Here is a 21,687-nt window from a genome sequence, read left to right as displayed (position 1 = left end):
CACATTGCAACCCTGGTCTCCGGGAGGCACAGACACTGACTTCCATGCCATTCACCCAGAGAAAGTTCCCATTCTTTGCTGGGGGATCAGAAGGGATTTCGCTGCACACACCCTAACTGCTGTTCCTGTGAACAGCTGGGGACACTGCAGGCAATGACTTTGTGGGGAAATCCCCACTCCCGCGAGCTATGCTTTGGCCCACATCCCTCTCAAGATTTGGAAAGCAATGTTAATCATCCAGAGTGTTTTAAAGCCCCTGGAAACATCGGTAAAAGTGCTTTGCATCCGAAGCTACCTTCCCGGGGCAGGGGGTTGCAAGCCTCCTCTCAAAGCACGTGGACCCCGTATTTCGGGCTCCCGGGGACTGTTACCCAGGACGATGAAAATGGCTCCCTCTGCCAGGGCCTGGCTTTCAGGGACATCTGTGAGGTCGTGTCAAGCTGATTAAGAGGAAACCTCTCTTTCGGGTACGACTCGAGAAGAGCATTTCACCCAGAAGGAAGCTCTGGGGATGAAAACAAATCAATGAAGGATTTACAGATAGAGGTTCTCTGGGCCCAAGTACAATTTACAAAATGCAATGGGAAAGAAGATGAATCTCCCCCTCTCTGCCAGCCTAGAGCAGATTCCTGAAGAAAAACAACTCTTTGCCACAGAACCTTAGACTCGGCTAGAAGTGAGTTTCCTCAAAAGGCACCGGGAAAGGGTTATGGATTCCTGAAATCCTACAGCAAGCATTTTAATCGAGTAGCATTCAGTGTAAAGGGGAAGGGAGGCGCCGCACGGTGTTCCTGCTGGGACAGTTTACAGAGAGAAAGTTCTATGCGATGAGTTTTCCAATAACACAGGGGAACGGCCATTGTCAGACTGACCCAGTGGCAGGTCATTGATTTAAGAAGCGAGTCAAAGTCAGGGTTATGCCCTTTTCATGCTGACCTGAGAGAGGGGACCCGGCCAGGGAGGAAATGGTTTGGCAGGAGCCCGAGCTTGAAGAAACATGTTTCCTGGCTCCTCCAAGCCACTTGGGCAGCTAGGTGAAGGCAGGGCCAACACAAACACATTGGGAGCTCCCTCCAGACCCCGACCCCTCCCCTTCCTCCGAAACCCATGAAAACTTGATTTGTTTCGACTAAACACAAGCTGGGAAACTGGAGAGGAAGCAGAGGGGAAGCAGGAGAGAAAGGCGGGCCAGGCAGCGTCCATGCAGTCAGTTGTGTTACTGATTTAGAGCCACACAAGCCCCAGAGTGCCATCGACAGGGATCATACCTCCTGCTGATCTCGGGGGAAACTCTCCAAGATCCATGGCTGGGAGTTAAGGAGAATCTCTAAGCCATCAGGAAGGAGCGGAGCACTGCAGCTCCTCAGAATGATGGGCCAGGGCGAGCTTTAATTAACAGGGTCTGATGCCTCTTCTGTTTTGGTAACTGAGAAGATTTAAAGGGCTAGAGTCCCAATTTGGAGGGTGCCGGTGCTGCGCCTTCTGCTGCCTTTGCTGCTGCTCCGTCCACTGCTCCCGGCTGCTGGAGCAGCTCTCTGCAGACTCTCTCTTCAGCAAGGAAGCGGAGCAATGAAGGTGGAAAAGTGCAGCCAGGAACCCCGGGGGGACCTTGGGCTAGGTGGTTTGAATCAGAACTGCAGGGCCGTGGACCCAGGCACTGCCCATCCGAGTGAGTCCTGCACACAGTCTCCCAGACCGGGGAGAAGAGCTGGGCTCCTCAGGTGCAGGTGACTGCAGGAACCCCCTCTCCAGATGTGGGGTTGGATGGACAGTGCCCAGGAAGAGTGGGCAGCAGGGGCTCTGCTGTGTGCTTCCTTCCTGAAAGGACGGCTGGGTGACAGCTACCGTGTACGCTGTACACACACCCCTGCCCATAAACACACGTATCTGTCCAGGTACACACGCATGCCTGCACATGCACACACACACGTACCTGCACATGTACAAGCGTCTGCCCAGGTACACGCACACCCCTGCCCATGCACACACATGCCTGCCTGCGTACACACATATCTGTCCAGGTACACACACACCTATCTAGGTGCGCACACATGCCCATCTTCCAGACCCCCAGGTACAAAGGCACATGACCTGCAGCCAGCCAGACGTCCTGTCCTATACCTGTATTTTACAGGTAGATCAACAAGGGAAATAGTTGTAACACAGAGCACAGCCAGAAGGGAGCCTAGGGTAAGGCGGTGGAGGTATGACCCAAGGGGTGGGGGGGCGGGGGGTCCCTGCCTCTATGCTGCCTGTCCAGGAGCAGGGCTCTATGCCAGGGAGAGTCTAAATTCAAGACCAAGACCCCCAGAGCCCCGCTGGCCACATGGCCTCTCTCCAGCTGCTCCTGCTGTCTATTCGTGAAGCCTCACCTTGGATAAGACCTCACTGTCTCATCCTCACACTTACCTATCCTGGGCTTGGCATCCTTACAAGAGTTGATTTTCTCTGTGACACTTCAGCCGGTATAGCAGCACCTAGTGTGATACTTTTAATATCATTTTCTCCCAGTAAGCACCCAAAAGAAATCCGGCCAATTGGGGCTCAGCAGACTCAGGGCCCAGTCCTCAGGGGCGGGGGGTGGGGTGGGGAGGGGAGTTGAGCGCCGGATGCGGGTGAACCTCAGATCCTGCCCAGCTCTGCTACGAGCACAGATGCGACCCTCTCCCCATCTTGAGCCTGGATTTCCTCATTTGTAAAATGACAGGGTTGAACTGAGCCAGCGCCCTTCCCCGAGAGGGGAAGCAAGGAGGGAGACGTGGGGACTCTCAGAAAACACGCTCCATTACCCAAACACCAAGCTGGACCACATCTTCTCCTCGGGCTGACGGGGACGGCACACTGCAGAGGACATCTGCTAAAAAAAATCTAGAAAAACACTGTGCGGGATTATCTCCAAAGGCCTCCGAGTCAGTGAGGGATGGAGTGGGGCGGACACACGCTCCCTGATTGCAGCTTCTCCTCTGAGCCATGGGTCCTGCACGTCAGGAAGCAAGGGCTTGCAATTCCAGCCGAGCCTCAGGTAGAATCACTGACAGCTCCAGTCTCTCCCCACCTTGCCCACACCCACTGTACCCCCGCCTGGCACCCTCCTCTCACCCTCAGATGCCAGTGCCCTCAAGCCCCCTGGCAATGAAAACCTTCTTAGCAAAGCCCCTGCTGTCACCCATGTAACTTCCTGTCTCCATCCTCCGGGGAGACTTGCATAGGGCATCTTCTCTTGCCTTGAATGAGAGTGACCAAGAAAAATGGGGAGATCGGGGCTGGGGGCTGAGGCGGGAGATGTGTGCCTGGCACAGAAAGTGTCCCCACAGACTCACAGCCCCAGAGCCCTCTGGCCCTCGGGGCATCTCTGAGGAAGGTGGCCTCTGGGGTTGACAGAGCTGGCACAGCAGAGACACGTCCAGGAAAAGCCACATGACAAGGAAGTATCTGGAGGGAACAAGGGAATTCCAAGCTCCATTCCTACTATCAGATCCTCGGGGTCTCTTCCCCAGTTTTCATTAATAAAATCAAGCCCCACATCTTTGAGACTGGCAACAAAGAGAGTGCCTCCCTGGGGAGGAACAGTGGCCTCGATAACCCTCGCTCGGGGACCCCTGGAGTGCTCTCCCCATGGGACCACAGCTGCCAGTGCCATGGCCCCGTGGCCCCTGGTGCCCCATGATGCCGCAATACACGTCTTTCCTCAGAACAAAGGGCTATGAATGCAGAGAGTGACAGGATCTAGGCCCCCGGGGCAGAGACAGTGGCTTACTCAGCTCCACCACAGCCCCCAGTGGGCCCTTAGGAAGGGAGGTCATCCGAGGCCCCCACCACGGGGAAGTGCTCTTGGGAAGATCCTGACCTCTCCAAGTCCAAACGGAAAGACCATGGCCTAAAGAGACAGGTGGTCCCTCCCCACCTGTCTGAGGTCCACCGTTTCTGCTCCTTTGGCCCAAATGATGACCTGGCTCTCCTCCAGTGACTGACAAATGAGAATGTCCACCCCCTTCATTCCTATCTGCAGGAGCTTAACTTTATCTGACTTTTGCAAGATAAGCTTACCAGAATACAACTCAGGAGGCCTCACTCTTTAAACGGTGGGACTGATTCCGTGGAGCCTCGAAATTGGCCTGCCCCCAAATCTGTTTTTGTGAATCTGGTTATCCACCCTGGCCCCTAGGCACAGGCCAGTCGCAGATGCTCTGCCACGCTGGGACCGGGCTTTCTAGACCACTCTTCCCAGGCACCCCTGCCCACTGGCTTCCAGTGGCTCAGCCAGAGGAGGCAGATGGGAAAGCCAGGAGGGAGAGAGCACAGAGGGATGGCTCCCAGCCTCCTTCGTTACTGCTGAGACCAGCCTCACTGCACCCCTTCTCTAGACCACTCTTCCCAGGCACCCCTACCCACTGGCTTCCAGTGGTTCTGCCAAAGGAGGTAGATGGGAAAGCCAGGAGGGAGAGAGCACCGAGGGATGACTCCCACCCCCAGCCTCCTTCGTTACTGCTGAGACCAGCCTCACTGCACCCCTTCCGAGGTCCAGCACCAGCTCTGCCCGCCTCGCAGAGGTGCCAGCAGCCTGGTCATGTCCCCCTGCAGTCAGACCACCCACCAGCCATCCACACTCCACCCCAACGGTCGCGTCCCCTCCACTGTGGCAGTCCTGCCGGCTTGGTGCCTCCATCAGGGCCTCTCTTAGGCCAGGTAAGCCCACCTCTTCTCTTGTGTTCCCCAGCCCTAGAGATGGTAGCTGTTCTCACAGTGATTAATTCTTGGATTATTTCAGCTTTCCAGTTCCTGTGTAATTAATCCTCTGTGTTAAATGCCATCTGTTTGAAATAGCTAGTGCGGTTTTGTTTTCCTGACTGGACAAGAATTTTCCTTGGAGATCCCAAATTGGAGCGTTCTGATAGTCATGTTCAAGTCAGAATCGGAACATTCTGGCATATACCACACGTTTTGGAAATCAATGTTAACATTTGCAGGTTGAAAGAAATTACGAGAGAGAGGAAAGTTTTAAGATTGTTCCTCATGTTGGAGCCCACTGGCATATCCTTATGTTACATATTTGTCATTTATTACACCAAATTTACAGATATCCAAAAGAAAAAATAGGGCTTCCCTGGTGGCGCAGTGGTTGAGAGTCCACCTGCCGATGCAGGGGACACGGGTTCGTGCCCCGGTCCGGGAAGATCCCACATGCCGCGGAGTGGCTGGGCCCGTGAGCCATGGCCGCTGAGCCTGCGCGTCCGGAGCCTGTGCTCCGCAACGGGAGAGGCCGCAACAGTGAGAGGCCCGCGTACCGCAAAAAAAAAAAAAAAACTCCTGGTCTAATTTTAGAGCTACTGATTTCAAAACAAAAGATTCTTCAGGGGCAACTTAGGAAGTCAACCTCAGAACTGAACTGAACGCCAGCCCTATGGGGAAGAACTCAGGGTAACTTACACATGATTGTTCTGCTTACTGGTAGATGCTACGTTAGGTTCACTGAGTAAATCTTAGTACGCTTCATCAATATTTTGGAACTTGGACCGTGTAGGCTATTAGGGTATTGGAGCTCCTTAATTCATCTCTCATTTCATCCCCTTGGGGTTCTGATCTGAGAACAGAGAGCAAGACAAAATTGTTCCTCGGGCAGGGGTAAGAATGTGGAGGCAAAATGTTTTCGCAGTCCATTACATCATCTTGACCTCTGCCCAGTCTTCCAGGACACCACATCCAGCATGGTCAGCGTGTGCTACCCTAGAGATATGGCCCTACGCAGCCCTCTCCTCTCCATCCGCACTGTCACCGGCTTCACGCAAGCCCTTTTCTCTCTCAGCTGATCTCCTACGAGAAATTTCTAAATGAATCCCCCTCCCTCCATTCACCAGTAATGCCTGGTGTCCTGCTAGGCACCAGAGATATGGTGGCAGGTAGGGGAGATGCAGCCCAGCCTTTGGGGAGCTCAGGAGCTTGAGAAAGACAAATATCAAAGCCATTGCAAAAGGGAACAAGGACAAAGAACAAGAAATGCCCAGGGCGATGGCCAGCTCTCATCTGAGGACTGATTTACTCTGCAGGAATTGGGGAAGGCTCCTGAGGTGGGACCTGGTGAATAAGTAGGTGTTGATGATGTGACAGGGGAGGGATTGCTCCCGAAAGACAGAACAGGCTCTAGGGTACCAGGCACCAGGCAAGCAGGATGCCAACACTGACCAAGCGGAGACACTGGTTCGTGGTCAGGTCGAGAAGTAAGTAAGCAAGGGACATCCGCGAGGCCTGCGTGCTTCCCGGTAAAGGAGAGAGGAAGCTGTGACGGGGCTAGGCTGGATCGTGGGATGTACCTAAACGATCCTTCATCGATATGCATTCTCTAAGGAATCTGCGGTACAATCCAAGTAAGCAATGAAGGAAACGTGAACAAGGCTTGACAGTCGGAGCACAGTTGGATCAATGGGTCTAAAATACAAAACATTTGTTACCCGTGGTGTGTGGGATAAGATCAAACTCCTTATTCTATCTAAAAGGCCCTTTGTAAACTGGTGGCACCAATCTACCCTTCATCCCCCTCTCGTCTCCTCCCAGGTCCCCTCCTAACACACCTCAATCAGCTCCAGCCGCATGCAACCACTTGCAACTCCCAGCATAGGCCAGCCTCACACATGGAGCCTTAGCACTGCTGTTCCTCCATCCTGGAATGCCCTTCCTTGCTGCCCTAGTGAACTCCTACTTATCCCTCAAGGGCCGACTCTGATGTCACCCCAGGGATCACCTTTCCTCCCAGCTTCCCCCAGGCAGAGAAGGGTACCTACCTCCCCGGGGGCAATTACCACCCTGTACAGCCACATGACTGCCTCGTGCTCCCTAAGAGTACCAGCAGGTGTCCTCCTATTCTTAGTGCCTCGTACAAGGCAGTCCCACAAATTCTGTTTCAAATGAACTAGAGTATATAATTCCACATTAACAAACTAAGCGAGCTTAGCTCCTCCCTGGTGTAAAATGCAAACTTTGTAAAACTCACACCTATGAATTTCGAATCAAATGTCAACAATCTGGGAGCCACTAATGGCCTATAATCAAGGGAAAGTCTGCTCAGTAAGTAAATAGTTGTCTTCTTTGTTGGAATAAACCACAAGTAATGATTTACTCATTTTCTTGTTTTCCGCACATTAGTCAAATTTTCTAGAGTGGTTTCACTGTGTCCTTGCCTGCAGAAGTAGGCTAGACATGCCCCCTCAATGCAAGAACAAGAGGCCCCTGCTCCTGTAGGCTTGCCCATGGGTTGCCGAATCAAAGTAAATGGATAGGGTCCCAATTTAAAGGGAAAGCGCTCCAACGTGTCATGGCTTCCATGTGTATGGGATACAGGCGTGCAAGATTTGGGGCCACCAGCTTACAAAGCACCAAAGTCCAAGCGCCAACGTACAGCTTCTCCCACGAAGGTCAAGAGACGTCCACCTCATTCCTCTAGTGGTAAAGCAGAGATGAAAATCCCCAAGCTTACTGCCCCAGGAGATTTCTGTAAGCCCGTGGGATCAACTGTATAAACGTGAGGTCTTGGCTGAAGTCTCCTCTTGAATCCCAGCTCTAACTTCTTGATCTGCTCTTATGCCCAGCTCTCTAACGTATCACGGATCAGCCTCCACAGCCACATTTACCTGGTGGATGTGGATCTGGTACAGATGTTGCTCTGCCCCCCATCCCCCACTACAGGGCACAGAGCTTTGCTTTCCTGAATCCCTGGTGAATCTGAGTTCTGCTTCACTGCCCTGCAGTTCAAGGGCTCAGAGGATTTGCAAATAGCAGAAACGGCAGCCTGCTTTGTTCTCTCCAAACGGCCAGATTCTTCCCTCTCCAGTTCCCCTCTCCTTCCTCCTTCCTTCTCTCTGTCCCACTCCCTGGGCTGAGAGCGTGGCACACCTGGTGCCACAAACACCTTATGAGAGGGCACGACAGACTCAGAGCATGAACTGGACATGCGAGGAGTTATTAGTGAAATCTGTTCCCAGAACATGGAGGGTTAGGGCCTCAGGAGCCCCTCTAAAACCAGACACAGAGGTGCAGCCTGGGCAGATGTTAGGCTCCCAAGCGGCTCACTGGCTCACGCAGCGGCCTGGGGAGGTGGGGAGACATCCCCAGGTGAACTTTCTGAAGGTGATGAGTGGCTTGCAGCTTGACGGATAGCCTTGCTCTGTCCACCTGACTGTGGGCATCAGCACAGCTGGCCACACTGTCCAAGCCTCTAGGAGTAGAGCAGCCCCGCAGGGTGCCGTGGATGTGAGCGAGCGTCAGTGTCATTTCCCTAAATCACACTGCTGTCACTTAGCAAGGCCATCTACCGACGTTCAAAGACCAAACTTCCTCTCCTATCTCAGAGCCGGACGAGATGCCAAACTCAACAATAGAACCATTGGCTTCTAAGAAAACAAACCAGTCAGACAAGCCTGTATGTACAGACACAAGCTGAGGCCAGAAGAAGTGAAGCAGCCCCAGTATCCCGGCTCCAAACACAGAAAACCCACTGTGGAGAGAGGGCTAGAGTCAAGCGGTGAGATCCCAGGCACAGGGCAGCCCCGTCAGGGGCATGAATGGCCACCAGCCAGCCCTGCAACCAGGGTCTCTTCCGGCCAAGAGATAGGAGCCGTGCAAGGAAGCTTGAGTGGGTAATGGGATGGGAGTTGCTAGGATGCCCAAAGCACCCACTCCCCTCCCCCAAACAAAAGACCCCCCATGTGGCTCTCTCCAGTCCAGCCACCTGTCTTAGTACACGCTGAGGTTTCCCTGGCCAGAGTCCTTGTTAATTTCCATGCAATTTCGACACAACTAATGCACACTCATCTTTGAAAGTTGGAAAACACAGAGGGAATCTTTCCAAATGCCGCCAATCAAGGGTCACTGCCATGAAAATTTATTTGATTTATTGCCAATAAGAGCCTGGCAAAAGCCTCCTTCTCCACCGCCCGCTTCTTTTTTATAAACTGTGACCAGGCACTAAGGTGACTGGGCTCTGAGCCTCTTCTGGAGGACCCAGCCTGCTTGCGCCCCACCTGCCAAGCCAGTTGGGGCAGAGGCTGGGCCACAGGGGCTCAACACCTGTGTCGGCAGGCTGTCTTTGGAGGTCAAGACTGGACCCCCCTCATCTGCCTTCTCAGGTTCAAGAACTAGCACATTTTCAGGAGATAAAAGACCACCCTGGAGCCAACTACCACTTCTTCTAGGAACTCAGAGAACTCCAAGAATCCAAGGACAGCTCAGAGGGGAGCGAGGAAGATCACTGCAGGATTAGAGTAGATCACTATGAGCTTAAAGGGAAAAACATGGAAGAACCTGAGATTGCTGAGTACAAACTGGTTGGGAATGGGACAGATCTGATCTCTTACTGAGTCCCTACCTCATTGTTGGTTACATCAAACGCCACCCCCCCACTACCCCAGGGTAGCTGTGCAGAAGGGGTAAATACTTATATGGTTCCCCTTCCACCCTGAAAGCCAGTAATGTCAAGGCTCTGTTGTGTCTTTGTATAGCCGTGAATAGATAGGTATCTCTTTATTGGGTTCTGTATGCAATTGGACTCAGGGACACAGCTAAAAGCTAGGGTAAAGTACGACTAATATTACTTTGTAAAATAATAAAAACACCATCCCTATTTTGTATATTCTCATCCCCCAGCCCACCTAGACCACAAGCCCCCTCAACAGGAAAAAGAAAAAGAAGGAAAAGAGTCCCTCCCTTGAATTCATATTATAATAGTGGCCAAATAGCAATATTAGGCACATCCACCCCAAGGGCAGCCCACTGCTAGCCCATCCCTGCATGCTAAACCCACATACTCCCGGCTTTTTCATCTTGCCTTCTGTTTCATGGGGCCAAGGTCCCACCAAGCCCTTAAGCTAAGTTGTCCTTAGCCCATCTGAGATTGTTCATTGAACTTGGCAGAGCAAAGCCTGCTCTAGACTCTCCAGTTGCGGCTGTCCCAGGTGATATTGTAGCCTGAACGACTCCAGCTTTGGGAAGTACACCACTCAAGCAAGGTTAGAGCAATATCTCCAGCTCCCTTCCTCGGCCACGGGAGGAACAGTCACTGTGAGGATGGCTTATGGCTCCCACTTGGATTCATATGTTTTAGTCCTTGGGACAGATGCCATCACATAGCAAAGGTGCTGAGAGTGGAAACCACTAATATCCTACATCCCAAACTCGGATTCATCTCATATCTGAGACTCTCCTGGACAGAAATCAGGAGTGGTACCACATATGGCAACCCCAAGGCTTTCCAAGAACGTCCAGTCTCTCTAGAGGTCTCCACATCTGCTTAGGGTCAGAGAGGAATAGCCATGGGTACCTCGGTCCAGCTAATGCTTCAGAAGGTTATCAAACCAAATTATCCCGGACAAAGCACAGGGGGGGCATCTCAGATGCCTCTCTAGTGTCTCCAGAACTTGAGAGAGAGGAGAGAATTTGGGGATCATGGTGCAGATGGATATGCTCCTGGAAAACTTTTGTTTTCTCTTCATGGCCCAACCCAGATATCACCTCATCCAGGAAGTCTTCCTTCATGCACAAGGTTAGGCTCCCATTCTCTGTGCTCTCAAAGCATCATGTACTTCCCTTTTAGACTTATTACACCACATTTTGAATTCCCAGGGGCCTCTCTGCTCCCAAGCACACACTAGACTGTGTGCTATTGAGCCTAGGGGCTGTGTCTTACTCACTCGTACGGGAGGCTATAGCCATGACCTCCTGCATCTGCCAGTGGCCTGGCTGCTCCCAGCCCAAAACTTGAGTTTTAAGACCTGGCCTGTGTCTATCTGCACCAAGACTAACAGCTTTCCACTCACCCCCAGCCCTAATTGCTGCAATGGGGGGAAACGAGAAGTGGGATTTGAAAACAGAGCTCTCCAAGGTCAAACCAATAGAAGGGGGTTTGGTAATGTCACAGTCAAGGTTGGGAAAGAGACAGACACCCTTCCAGCAAAATAAAGTCGAAAAATTATGTCAACAGGAAGACATGAATCTTGTGTATAGATCACTGAAGTCTGTGGGCAGGAGATTAACACTTGCAGTATAAGTGATGGGTCGTATAAAAGAGTTTGGAGTGATCATAGAAGAACAAAAAGAAAAAGCTAGCTTCCCCCCAGAGGTCAGGGTCCCCTCCCTTCTCTTGTCTGACTTCCAGGCCCCGAGTCTCCCCCTCACTCTGAGCAGCAATAACTGAATGGGGACTCTAATACTGAGGAGGAGCTGGGATACCCCAACGGAGGGAATAGCTCCCACCCGGGAAAGGAGAAAAGCAAGATGGAGAAGAATGAGGATGAGAAACAGGTCCAAGTGGGAGATCTGACGAGCCAAGAGGACATCTACTTGGGGGTCAGTGCCCTAAAGGTCTGGTCAGGGAGATCCAGGCCTGGTGTGGTGCAAGGATTTGAGCTTATTATGCTTGTCACTCGGCCCATTGCCACCCCGGTTCTGTGTAGCTTAGAGTCTATCACAGGCACCTGGATTGAGGAACAGACTGACCTTTCCTTGAGGTTGTGTGTGTGTGTGTGTGTGTGTGTGTGTGTGCACATTTGCACACAAGAGTGAACAGGTACTTGCCTGGCAAATTAAGAGAAGGGACTAGCCCTCCTTCCCCAGATCAATAGCAGGCACCCAAGACACCGACAGGGTCACTGATGTGGAGGCAAGAGGACCCCCGGAAGAGGGCACCCAGCAACAAGGGAGTCCACCGGCTAGCGTGTGACATTTATAAGCTAGTAAAGAAAATGCTATATAGAAAGTGCAGGATGCCTTGAGGACACAGAGAAAGGGCACCTTAGGGCTTGGGAAGGCTTCCTGCAGAAGGTGATGTCTGTGTTAAACTCTGAAGATCAAGTAGAAGTTAGCCAGAAGCATGTCCATCCCCCGCCCTTACCCCCAGAACACAGCTAAAGCCCTCTTGTGGGTCTAAGGCAAGGAGATCAGTGTGGGTCACATACACCTCAAGTGTGTGAGAGCCAGTCTACTCCCCTGGTGAGGCCCCAGAGCTCAGACCCTATCACTTACCGGTGCTCCTGGAGGTGGTCCCAAGCCCTTTTCCCAGAGCTGCCAAAGTGGTCCCAATCCTTCCAGCTGTGCTAAGAAGAAGGATTTGCAGTGTCTGAAGAGCTGGGGAGCCCCACTCCAGAGCTGGCCCCGGCCTGGCCCCTTGGAACCCACTGAAGGTGTGCCAGACCCTGGCGAGGCTGGCTGCTTGGGCTGCAAGACGGAGAAGTGAGCCGCGAGCTCCCTGGAGCCTGGCCAGGACCCTCTGGCCAGCCAGGCAGGTGGAGGAGGAGCTGGCAAGAGCCTGATAAAACCTCCAGAGGCTCAGATTAACTCGCGAGAAGCTGTAGAATCAGAGGGCTGACCCAAGGAGCCGCTTGCAGAGCGCCACCCAGGCAGGTGAGGGTGCATCTCCTTCTGGACACGCTCCTGGTTAAGCTGCTGCTTAAATCTGCGCTGCACTTCCTGCCTCACCCCACCTGCCACGCACCCTGGGTAGAGTCCTCCGCTATGGGACTGGCTGTTGTCTCACTCTAATCCTTTTGTTTTTTCCAATATATATTTTACTGAGGTAAAATTCACACGAAAGAAAGTTAACCTTTTTAAAGTGAAGAATTCAGTAGCATTTAATACACCCACTATTTTATGCAACCACTATCTCTATCTAGTTGCAAAATATTTTCATGACCACAAAAGGAAACCCTATACCTATAAAACAGTCACTTCCTTCCCACCTCCAGCCCCGGACAACCACAGTCTGTGTTCCACCTCTATGAACTTGCCTATTGTAATTGTATAATACGTGACCTTTCGTGTCTGGTCTCTTTCACTTAGCATAATGTTTTCGAGGTTCATCTACATTGTTGTACGAAGTATCAGTACTTCATTCCTTTTCATAACCAAATAGTACTTCATGTATGTACACACCACAATATTTTTATCCATTGCATATTTGGCTTTCTAACTTTTGGTGATTCTGAATAGTGCTACTGTAAACATTCAGGTACACTTATTTGAGTACTTGTTTTCATTTCTTTGGGGTATAGATCTAAGAGTGGAATTGCTGGGTCACATGGTAATTCTAAGTTTAGCTTTTTAAAAAAAATTTATTTATTTTATTTATTTATTTATGGCTGTGTTGGGTCTTCGTTGGTACGCGCTGGGTTTCTCTAGTTGGGCTGAGCGGGGGTTACTCTTCGTTGCAGTGCATGGGCTTCTCATTGTGGTGGCTTCTCTTGTTGTGGAGCACGGGCTCTAGGCACACAGGCTCAGTAGTTGTGGCTTGCAGGCTCTAGAGTGCAGGCTCAGTAGTTATAGTGCACGGGGCTTAGTTGCCCCGCGGCATGTGGGATCTTCCCAGACCAGGGGTCGAATCCGTGTCCCCTGCATTGGCAGGCGGATTCTTAACCACTGCACCACCAGGGAAGCCCCTATGTTTAATTTTTTGAGGACTCACCAATGTTTTCTTCAGTGACTGAACCATTTTACATTCCCACCAGTAATGTACATGAGTTCCAAATTCTCCACATTCTCACCAACACTTATTTTTTTCTTAATAGTCATCATTGTGACTGTAAAGTGCAATCTCATTGAGGTTTTGATTTGCATTTCTTTAATGACTAATGATGTTGAGCATCTTTTCACCTGCTTGTTGGCCATCTTCTTTGAAGAAATGTCTATTCAAATCCTTCACCCATTTTTTTTTCACATCTTTATTCAAGTATAAATGCTTTACAATGTTGTTAGTTTCTGCTGTACAACAAAGTGAATCAGCTGTATGTATACATATATCCCCATATCCCCTCCCTCTTGAGCCTCCTTCCCACCCACCCTATCCCATCTCTCTAGGTCATCACAAAGCATCGAGTTGATCTCCTTGTGCTATGCAGCAGCTTCCCACTAGCCATCCATTTTACATTTGGTAGTGTATATATGTCAGTGCTACTCTCTCACTTCATCCCAGCTTCCCCTTCCTCCCGTGCCTTCAAGTCCGTTCTCTACGTCTGCATCTTTATTCCTGCCCTGCCATCGGTGCCGCTTTTTAAAACTCCATATATATGCGTTAGCATACAGTATTTTTTTTTTCTCTTTCTGACTTACTTCACTCTGTATGACAGATTCTAGGTCCATCCACCTCACAAATAACTCAATTTCATTCCTTTTTATGGCTGAGTAACATTCCATTGTGTATATGTGCCACATCTTCTTTATCCATTCATCTGTTGATGCATATTTAGGTTGCTTCCATGTCCTGGCTATTGTAAATAGTGCTGCAATGAACATTGTGGTACATGACTCTTTTTGAATTATGGTTTTCTCAGGGTATATGCCCAGTTGTGGGATTGCTGGGTCATATCGTAGTTCTATTTTTAGTTTTTTAAGGAACCTCCATACTGTTCTCCATAATGGCTGTATCAATTTATACTCCCACCAACAGTGCAAGAGGGTTCCCTTTTCTCCACACCCTCTCCAGCATTTATTGTTTCTAGATGTTTTGATGATGGCCATTCTGACCAGTGTGAGGTGATACCTCATTGTGGTTTTCATTTGCATTTCTCTAATGATTAGTGATGTTGAGCATCCTTTCATGTATTTGTTGGCCACCTGTATGTATTCTTTGGAGAAATGTCTGTTTAGGTCTTCTGCCCATTTTTGGATTGGGTTGTTTTTTTTTTTGATATTGAGCTGCATGAGCTGCTTGTATTTTGGAGATTAATCCTTTGTCAGTTGCTTCATTTGCAAATATTTTCTCCCATTCTTAGGATTGTCTTTTTGTCCTGTTTATGGTTTCCTTTGCTGTGTAAAAGCTTTTAAGTTTTATTAGGTCCCCTTTGTTTTTGTTTTTATTTCCCTTACTCTAGGAGGTGGGTCAAAAATGATCCTGCTATGATTTATGTCATGGAGTGTTCTGCCTATGTTTTCCTCTAAGAGTTTTATAGTGTCTGGCCTTACCTTTAGGTCTTTAATCCATTTTGAGTTTATTTTTGTGTATGGTGTTAGGGTGCCTTCACCCATTTTTAAATTGGCTGTCTTTTGCTGTTGAATTGTAAGAGTTCTTTATATATTCCAGATCTTTATCGGACATATGATTTGCCAATATTTTCTCCCATTCTGTAGGCTGTCTTTTCTTTTACTTGATAATGTTCTTTGTTGCACAAAAATTTTAAATTTTGATGAAGTCCAATTTACCTATTTTTTCTTTTGTTGCTTGCACTATTTCTGTCATATCTAAAAGTCCACTGCCAAAGCCAAGGTCATGAATATTTACTCCTATGCTCTCTTCTAAGAGTTTTATGGTTTTAGCTCTTATACTTAGGTCTTTGATCCATTTTGAGTTGATTTTTGTAGAGGTAGGGGTCCAAATTCATTCTTTTCCTTTCTCTTTTCTTTTTTAAAAACACAATAGAACCTTCTCACTTAAGGTTCGCCCTAAATGAGTGTTGCTGATTGGTGGGTGGCTCTTCTTCAAGTGGTGGGTCAAGCTTCTTCTATCTTTGGTTCTTCAACACATGGCTCCAAGGTTCCTATACTTGTGCATATCAAGTAGACAAGGAGAAATGAGCATAAAGCGTTTATAGGCCAGACCTAGAAGAGGCACACATCAGTCCTGCCCGCATTCCATTGGCTGGAACTCAGCCAAACAGTGTGGCAGCCATGAAAATTCACCTTTCAGGGCTCCTAGGGTAGGTAGCATAAATGACTGGCAGCCTGGCTGTGGTCCACCTGGATTTACCATCACATTCATACAGAGGGAGGCCGTGCTTCTGCTGGGCTGCTCCCAGCCAATGACTAGTCATGGCAGAGGTCTTTTTTTAAATCAAAATATAGTTGACATATAATATCATCTGAGTTTCAGGTGCACTACATAGTGATTTGACATTTGCATATATTATGAAATGATCACCACGATAAGTCTAGTAACCATCTGTTCCCATAGAAAGTTATTACAATACTACTGACCATACTCCTTATGCTGTATATTACATTCCCCATGGCTTATTTACTTTATAACTGGAGGTTTGCATCTCTTAATCCCTTTAATCTATTTCACCCCTCGACCCCCACCCCCTTGGCAAACACCTATTTGTTCTTTGTATCTATGAGTCTGTCTGTTTTGTTATATGCATTCGTTTTGGGTTTTTTTTAGATTCCATATATAAGTGAGATCGTATGGTAATTGTCTTTCTCTATCTGACTTACTTCACTTAATATAATACCCTCTATATCCATCCATGTTGTTGCAAATGGCAAGATTTCATTTTTTGTATGACTGTGTAGTATTCCATGGTATATGTGTACCACATCTTCTTTATTCATTTATCTATTGATGGACACTTAGGTTGCTTTCATGTCTTGGCTTTTGTAAATAATGCTGCAGTGAACATGGGGGTGCATGTATTTTTCCAATTAGTGTTTTTCTTTTCTATGTGTAAATACCCAGAAGTGAAATTACTGATCAAATGGTAGCTCTATTTTTAATATTTTAAGGAAATTCCATATTGTTCTCTATAGTGGCTGCACCAATTTACATTCCTGCCAACAGGGCACGAAGGTTCCCTTTTCTCCACATCCTCACCAACACTAGTTATTTCTTGTCTTTTTGAGAATAGTCATTCTGACAGGTGTGAAGTGGTATCTCATGGTGGTTTTGACTTGCATTTCCCTGATGATCAGTGATATTGAGCATTTATTTATGTGTATGTTGGCCATCTGCAAGTCTTCTTTGGGAAAAATGTCTATTTAGATCCTCTGCACAGTTTTAACTGCACTGCCGGGTTTTTTGATGCTGAATTGTATGAGTTCTTTTTATACTTTGGGTATTAATCCCTTATCAGATATATTGTTTGCAAATATCTTCTCCCATTCAGTAGGCTGCTTTTTCATTTTGTTGATAGCTTCCTTCACTATGCAAAAGATTTTTAGTTTGATGTGGTCCCAGTTGTTATTTTTGCTTTTGTTTCTCTTGCCTTAGGAGACATATCCAAAAAGAAAAAAAAATTTCTAAAACCTATGTCACCCTTCCCAATTTCAAACTATACCACAAAGCTACAATAATCAAACAGTATGGTACTGAAAATAAATGAACATAAATAAAGGAACAAAATAGAGAGCCCAGAAATAAACCCACACTTATATGGTCAACTAACCTACAACAAAGGAGGCAAGAATATACAATGGAAAAAAGACAGCCTCTTCAATAAATGGTGCTGGAAAAACTGGACAGCAACATGCAAAAGAATAAAACTGGACTATTTTCTCACACCATACACATAAATAAACTCAAAGTAGGTTAAAGACTTAAATGCAAGACCTGAAACCATACAACTACTAGAAAAAAAACATGGGCCTGCACCCTTCTGTTGTGACGGGGCTGACTACTGTGGGCACGTGGGTAGGTGGGGCTGGTCCCCCAAACCAGGCTGTGCCTCACGCAAGAGCTGTGGGCCTACTTGAGGGCCAGGTAGGCTTCCTGCAGAACTGGCTGCACAGACCCAGGGAGTGGAGGGTGGCCAGGATTGGTGGGACTGGGTCCAAGCACAGCTGTCTACTTGGCCCAGGGGCGGTTGGGGCTGATGCCAGCCTGCTGGTAGGCAGGGCCAGGTCCCCACACGGCTGTCTGCCTGGTCCCAGGGGTGAGACTTAGAGCTGGTGTTGGCCCACTGGTGTTATGACAGTAGAACCATCTTCCACTAATGGTGGCTGTCAGCATCTCTGTCCCCAGTTGCCTCCTGCCTCTACAGGAGGTTCTCCAAGATCATCAAGTGGGTCTGACACAGGCTCCTTTCAAACTACTGCCTCTAGGCTGGGACTCGGAGTGTGTGAGATTTTGTGTGCACTTTTTAAGTGTGTATTCTCTGTTTCCAGTGCCCTTCTGGCTCTCCCAAACATAGGCCCACTAGTTTTCAAAGCCAGACATTCTGGGGCCTCATATTCCCAGTGCATGACCCCTGGGCTGGGAAGCCCAATGTGGGGCTCAGACCCCTTGCTCCTTGGAGAAGACCTCTACAATAGTGGTATTTCTCCTGTTTGTGGGTCACTGGCCTGGGGTGTAGGTCTTCCCTATACCGTGTCTCTGCCCCTCCTACCCATCTCTTGTGGGTCCTTCTTTATGTCTTATTTGTGGAAAATCTTTTCTGCTAGTCTTTAGGTCATTCCCACAGTAGTTGCTCTGTAAGTAGCTGTAATTTCGGTGTGTCCATGGGAGGAGGTATGTTCAGGGTCTTCCTACTCCACCATTTTGGTCACCTCTCCTCCTAACTTCATTCTTTTTCATGTGGATTTCCAGTTGTCCCAATCCATTTGTTGAAGAGACTATTCTTTCCCCATTGAATGGTCTTGACACTCTTGGCAAAAATTCACTGGCCATAGATATATGGGTTTATTTCTGGATCCTTGATTTTATTTCATTGGTTTATCTGTCTATCCTGTGCCAGTACCAGTTTTTTTGTTTTGTTTTTCATTTTTTGTTTTTTGTTTATATATTTATTTATTTATTTATTGGAGTATAATTGTTTTACAATGTTGTGTTAGCTTCTGCTGTACAATGAAGTGAATCAGCTATATGTATACATATGTATCCCCTCCCTCTTGGACCTCCCTTCCCCCGCCATCTAGGTAATCACAGAGCACCAAGCTGAGCTCGCTGTGCTATACCACAGCCAATACCAATTTTGATTACTATAGCTTTATAATAAGTTGTGAAATCTCTTTCCTTAATATTGTCTAAACCCAGTCAAGGGGAGGTGACCTAAAGCAGTGCTCCTTTCCCTAACTGGATACCTCGTAAGTAGTGCCATACTCTCAAATGTCCTTTGGGACTGTGGATTATGACTCTAATTCTGAAGTTAGATTAAGAGTAAGGAGGGGGAAGAGGGAGAGCCATGAGAGGCAATGCAGGAATTACTCTCTTCAGTTCCCCATGAAAGGAGGAGGCATAATGAAGTGAAAAGAATGTGGGCATGGGTGGGTTTCAAGCCCAACTCTGAAGCTACTAGCTTGTAGTCTTGGACAACTTATGCTCTCTGGCCCTTGGTCTTGTCACGTGGAAAATGGGCTGTTGTGAGAACTGCATATGTGCAACAAGGTACATAAAGCATCTGGCCCAGAGTATCTGCTGAATAAATCGCACAGAATGGAATTGGGAAATGACCATGGAAACACGGCATATCCTGACTACTCAAGGGTCTGATATACCTACTCTGGAAGGGTGTTCATTGAGGGTAGATCTCGTGACTGCTTTAATCCGTCCCAGGCACACCCTGAGCCAAGCCAGGCAGTACAAGAGACAACATAGGTCTTTTTTCATATGTCCTTACCTCCTCTGCTGTAAATGAGCTCCTTTACTAATGAATGAATGAATGAATGAACAGTCTTCTGTGGGATACCATATGGTAAGTTAGGCTTTCTGTAAGTCCACAAATAATGTTGTCAGAAGCTTGGTGAACAGGGAACGCAAATACAGAATGAGGGTCTATTTCAGTGATAACCAATCCCTGTTCCGTTCCTGACGGAAGGGATCCAATATATCAGCCTACGTTTCTATTAAAGAAGGAGGCAAGACAGAGCTCATAGGGTTATCTAACTGCTTCCCAGAATTTCTTTTGTGTGAAACTTCCCTAAAGGTTCACGTAAATGCCTAAATGGAGACAGATGTATTGAATTGGACTCTTCTTTGGAGAAGGAGCCCATTACGGGCCTGGAAACCCTCAGGGCTTCAGGGCAACTGGCCTGAGCCAAGTACTACAGAGAGATTGCCAACAGTCAGTGGTGTTTATCCCTGAGCCTCCCTGGGAAACTCGCCCACCCCATCACCGGGCACAGGCTGGACCTGTGCTGCTTCTGGAGGCCGGGTGTCTCTGTACCACCCTTGCCAAAGTGGAGCCCATGTGGTCCCTGCCTCTGTGGGTCACATGCTTCCAAACGGAAGTCTGTCCAGCGTGCCTGTGACTGACAGAGCCTTGTCACATGCCTGCCTCCAGCCGCAAGAGCATCCGGAGAAGCTTATTCCTGAGCTTTGCATTGGAGAGGCACGGACACATCATGGGAGGGATTCTCCCAACACAGGTTGGGTGGTCAAAGGAGCTGAATGTTAATGACAGTTGTTCACCACTCGGGGTGTCTTAGTGAGGTCCGATTTAGTCTTTGTAAACATAATACCGCTCTTCTGCTCCCAATCACACTGCAGGGAAGGCAGGGGAAATGGGTCAATAGAAAGATGGGACATGACAGGGGCATCTTCCCTAGTCCTATCAACGTAGTCATGGAAACACTCCTACCTACTGGCTCTCTTCAGCCTGGCATTTGCTCAGCGATACCTCCTTGTACTGGTGAATGAATAAACGAAAGGACAAATGAGACAGTGTAGGCAGAGCTTCTTTGCCTCTGACACAATATCTGGCAGGTCTGGGGTTGAGCCCCAGGAGCTATAGTCCTGCGCTGTAGTCTCCCCACTCTCACCTGCTCCTAACCCACTGGCCAGATCTGAAAGACAGTGTTTTGGGCTTGTTTTCAGTTCTCCACTGGGATGTGGGTCCCTCCAGCCTGAACACCCTTGCTAACCCTCCCACAAGAGGCTGGATGCAGCCCGTATCCCTGATGTTGGCCAGCTATTGGCTCGAGTCCTGCCTTCAAGAGATTTACATCTAGCAACATACAGGGAGGGGTGCTACTAGGGGTCTGACTCTGATATCACCTGCTGCAGGGAATCCTCCTGCCTGTCCCATCTGCTGGACCAGAGTCCACGCTGGCCCCAATCAAACCCCTCTCACCAAGCTGAGCTGAGTCAGCTCCCCTGTGCCTGTGCACGCTGCTTCTCACCATCAACCAAAGCTGCCAAGGGCCCAGGGTACCAACCTGAGTCACAACACTCCCTACTAATGCCCAGAGTAACCTTTCCAATGATCTCAGGGACTGGGTGTCCCAAGGCTAAAGACTAAGAAAACAGCTCCAGGCTTTCCAGTTCCATCACTTGCTCTTTCACAGGGATTTTTGGCTAAAACACTGACACCAAAGTGACTTTCAAAAAGCGAACACAGTTATCATGCAAATATAGAATGAAAACACGTCAAAGACTTATTTAACTTATTCATGAGAAGATCAGAGCATTGGGTAAAGCTGATTCAAAAAGCATTTGAGGAACTGGGATTTAAAGAAAAGAATAAAGTTGTTAGGTTAGATACAAAACTGGTTAATGTCCTGATAGTCTAATAAGGCCTTAACATTTGGATTTATCGTTCCTACCAGGTAAAAATCAATTGTCTCTCCACTAGGGAAAAACAAAACAAAACATCGAGTTAACGTGTAATTCCATAGTATCTGGGCTTTCAACCAGTGATGAAATGGTCTAAGGAAGGTACATTCTCCTATAATTAAATAATGCTTGGGGGGCTTGCACAACAATGCCCCTGTGTGATGCTGAAAGAAGATGTTGTCCTTTCTTTGCCTTATTTCCAAGATTTAGATGTTTGTTTGTTTGTTTGTTTGAACTCTGTGGATGGGTTGTGAAGGTCTCCCTAAGACCTGGGAGAGCTAGGCTCTCAGGAATATATCTTAAAACATGGACCTGCAGACTTTAGAACCCTGTAACCTCATTGTCTCCTTCAAGGATAAAGCCCAGCTCTTGGGCAGGACACCCACAGCCCTGCACGCACTGAGCCCTTCACGAGACCACCTCTTGCCACCTCTGCACAGGCACCCAGCCCT

The 21,687-nt window shown here is 48.4% G+C and overlaps 1 protein-coding gene across 5 annotated transcripts in view; it reads right to left on the bottom strand.

Annotated features, from left to right (window-relative positions):
• The window catches only part of CALN1 (calneuron 1), a 508,174-nt gene that overhangs the window by 469,136 nt on the left and 17,351 nt on the right, over nt 1-21,687 (bottom strand). For 3 of the 5 annotated variants that reach the window (XM_049699588.1, XM_049699586.1, XM_004268763.3), the window contains exon 1: nt 1,269-1,710. The exons of 1 other annotated variant lie outside the window; for it this stretch is intronic. The gene's annotated coding sequence lies outside the window, so the exon portion shown is untranslated. Of the gene's footprint in view, nt 1-1,268; nt 10,189-21,687 lie in introns of those variants that run through there. One more of the 5 variants, XM_049699589.1, reaches the window with a different exon arrangement.

This window comes from Orcinus orca, chromosome 16 (genome assembly GCF_937001465.1).
Source record: "Orcinus orca chromosome 16, mOrcOrc1.1, whole genome shotgun sequence".
NCBI classification, from domain to species: Eukaryota; Metazoa; Chordata; class Mammalia; order Artiodactyla; family Delphinidae; genus Orcinus; species Orcinus orca.
Note: the sequence above shows the minus strand (reverse complement) of the source record. Positions and strands in the feature narration are given on the sequence as shown.